Source organism: Tupaia chinensis, unplaced genomic scaffold (assembly GCF_000334495.1).
Source record: "Tupaia chinensis unplaced genomic scaffold, TupChi_1.0 Scaffold145257_1, whole genome shotgun sequence".
In the NCBI taxonomy this organism is placed as follows: domain Eukaryota; kingdom Metazoa; phylum Chordata; class Mammalia; order Scandentia; family Tupaiidae; genus Tupaia; species Tupaia belangeri.
The window spans coordinates 1,827,168-1,831,191 of NW_006205117.1; positions in this window are offsets into that span (position 1 = coordinate 1,827,168).

A 4,024-nucleotide genomic window follows, 5' to 3' on the forward strand; every position below is an offset into this window, starting at 1 on the left:
GGAAACAAGTTTTGGTTATTTGGGAGTGTTTCTTTAAAAGAAATTTTAAAAATCTAGAAGTTGCCACCAGAAAACAGGTGAATTACTGTTTCATATTGCCCTAATGTATCAATTGGAAGGGATCTCAAAAGTTATCAGTGGTTCTCAAAGAGTCTGCCATGTGATGCCAACCCAGTAGACGTTGTCACTGGTCTCTGATAAAAAAGTTAAATTTATTCTATTATATAAGTTCTTTTTAGTGAATTCTTACAATTTGGGCCAACTGGTAGTGTAGTGCCTAAGGCAGCTGGATCCTACATGGTCACCTGCCTGGTGAGAAACACATTGGGTATGTGTATGCATGCCCGAAATCCCAAAGAAGGTAAATGGAGGAAAAGAGATTGCGGCATAACAATCCTCCATGGGAGGTGCTTTTGCACTTTCATTCTCTCTCCTGTAAGCACAAAAAAATTTTAAAAAAAGCAATTTCAAGATGAAATATGAAACCACATTATAATTACTTTCAATGTCCTCACTTAGCAAAATAAAAAGTTGGCAGTCTTTTTACTTTTTCTTTCTACCTTTCTCATTCAAATTTATTAGTTCATAAACTCCCAATTTGGTGAGCACTTAGATGAATTTCTGCCTTTTTACAAATACTTAGTGAGTTTCTGGGCACAGATCATGAACATGCCACACAGGTGTCAAATCGAGCTTAATGTCGAGTAATAAGCACAAATAAGTGATAACTGTAATAGCATAGGCTAAGTGTTTTCATTGAGAAAGAAGTAGTGGAATACTGAAGCATAAGAGAAGAGAAGGGCATCTAAACCCTATCTGGAGAAGTCAGGCAAGGATTTCAAAAACAGAGATCTCTTTCAAGGTACTGAGGGTCACTTTGTTACCTCATTAGAACACATGGCTTTTAATTAGAATCTGATGACATAATTTTCTTTAGTAAACAGCTATTTCCTTTCTCCAAACTCAGGATAATGGGAGGTAATATTTAAGGGTAGTAAGTGCTATTCTTTTAGCTTATGTCTCTGAAACTTTATCACCTTTCTCCAGGCCCTCGATCATTGTTTCAGAAGGACAGAGCATCAGGGGAAGAAACTAAGAAGGACTCAGCTCTCTGACTTTGGTTTCAAAAACCCTCAAAGAACATGTAGGTTAGGAAGGTGCTACTGCATAAGTCACAAGTAAGATAGTGCATAGAGAATAAAGCACTAAGAATGTGGGGAAACTTCCTCTGAGACTGAAATACTGCTCTCACAGGAAGGAGGAGTGGAGGTTGGAGGGGTAGGTAGAGAGGGGGGAGCTAGTGAAAGAAGAATTTGATGGAGCCCAGGCAGAGAAGTCCTGTAGTCAGAGTTTCAGGAAGGTGAGCGCCTCCAAAATAAATAAATAAATAAATCAACATTTAGTAGGTGTGACTAGGGAGGACTCCTCAAATTTCCATGTGATCCAGGTACCAGCAGTTAGCGTAATGGCTATGTCGCTGGACTCCCACGTAGTCGACTGCGGTCCGCGTCCCAGACCTGGTGGCTTAAAACTCACGCCAGGCGCGTGTGTGTGTGCGTGCCCAAGATCCCGAGAGAAGAACGGAGGAGAAGGGATTGCGGCGTGGCCATCCCCACTGGGGGGTGATTTCTTGCTTTCTGTCTGTCTGTCTCTGTCTGTCTGGCGAGCGCATGTGCCCTATAGCGAAAAACCTCTCTCCCCCTCCCCCCAAAAAAGTTTCCATGTGATCCAAATGTAATAAAGAAAGCCATAGCACCTGGAGACACTCATGGTGAGAACAAGTACTGTATTGGTAATTGGGAGATCAGGTGGGCTTCCAAAGGCCTTGAGACTATGTAAGTATAAATGCTGTAGAAATGATATAGCTGTACTGGTTGATAAATTATCTAAGTTGATAAACAGCCATTATTTAGAATCACCCACCCTTCTCAAACTAAAGGATTAATGACTAAAATAGCAGGGAAGGCTGCAGGACCCTACATAAATACTAAAGCTAGTGTCTGCTTTTCAGATTAGTTGGTATATTAGTTATATATTGTCACGTAATACTTTATTCCAAAAATTGGCAGCTTAAAGCAATAATAAACACTAGTTATCTCACAGAGTTCCTCTGGGTCAGGAATCTGGAAGCAGTTTAACTGGGTGACTCTTGCTCAGGGTATATCATAAGTTTGTGATCAAGATGTCAGATGGGTCCAGTTTTTCTTTCTTTCTTTCTTTCTTTTTTTTTTTTTGAAGAGGTTTTTGCTATAGGGCACGTGCGCTCACCAGACAGACAGACAGAGACAGAGAGACAGAAAGCAAGAAATCAGCCCCCAGGGGGGAATGGCCACACCACAATCCCTTCTCCTTCAATCTCCTCTTGGGATCTTGGGCACACACGCACATGCGCCTGGCGTGAGTTTTAAGCCACCAGGTCCGGGACATGAACCGCAGTTGACTACGTGGGAGTCCAGTGACATAGCCATTATGCTAACTGCTGGTCCCCAGATGGGTCCAGTTTTGAGTGGGGATGCAAGACCAATGCTAGAATGTCAATTCTAAAATCAACAAGTTAATGCCGACTATTGCAGAAGGCCTTATTTCCTTGCCAATTAGATTTCTCTGTGTAGCTGTCTGACTGGCATTATGACATGGCATTTACCTTTTCTAAGAATGAAGGATCCAAGAAAGAGCAAAGTAGAAGTCCCAAGGTCTTTTATAACCTGCCCTTGGAAGTAATACTCCATCATTTCTGAAATATCCTATTGATAACATGGATCATCTCTGTTCAGGAGAATTACATAGGGTATACTAGCCAGAATATAAAAATCATTGGGATCACTTTGAAGGCTCCTACATGGTCAATTACTTTGAACTATAGGTAGTTAAATATGAATTTTACTTTTACATAAGTGAGAGTAGCCTGAAAAAGGGCAGTAGTACCAGGGCAAACTCCAAAATAAATGAGATTAAATTTTTGTTCTCCTCAAATAGAAATTGAATTTTATAAAAATATAAACTTTTTTCTTAATATTTGAATTCTTGTACTGAGATTCATAACTACTATGTTCTAAGTAACTACTTACTAAAAATAACTACCAAAGTTTTCTTTTTCACCAGTTCTCTTCTGTTGCTATGATTCTTTAAAAAAAGGTAATCCTTCAATAACTTTGCTATTCATGTGAGTCTGGGAAGGACTATGCTTCCTCCCATTAGACACTGATTTCATCATATCATTCCTTCTGGCAGCCTAGAGTATGGACTAATAGTAATTTCCTTCCCAGAAGAGCATCTGTGCAAGACCAGTAGATGCTAACCAAGGCTGCCTCAGAATTCAGAAAGAACAGAATTATGCAATATTTATAATTCACATCTGCAACCAATCTTTTAGTGTTAGGGAAAGTACTGATAAAATTTAGCTTTGCTTATGTTTACTAATAAGCAACTATCAATGGTAGTTTGGCATTTAGCTACTAAATTATCAAGGGACAGTCTAAGTGCAATGTCTTTGGAATTTTCTAGTACTTCATAGGATGTTTAGGTCTAGAATTTTAGAATTACTGCCATATTTTTCAGAGTTATACTGTCATTCTTGGAAAACTGTAAAAAGCTATAAATTACTTGGTTATATTTGGCATCTGGGTGAAAAAAAAAGAGAATATAAAATTCTAGGTAATTTATCAATGGTGGTAGTATGAATACCCAACCAGGAAAAGAATGATTTCTCATTTATGTCTGATAAAAAACAAGTCTCTGGGAATTATGTATATTTTATCATATCTTTTCTCCAACACAGGCAATCACTGCTGAGGAATTCATCATATATTAGAAAAAGACATTCTGTGGAGTTGAAATATAATTTCCATATGCCAAATGCTACTAACTTCTGAGTCTACCTACTACTGCAGAAGAACACAGACCCCTACCTCTCATCAGTAATCCTTCATCTAATGATGTTGAGGTTGTGTGCATCCAGAATGGGAAAATAATAATGGTTACAGTGGGAACTATAAAGTGCACTGTTCAAATTTCCCTTCAAGAA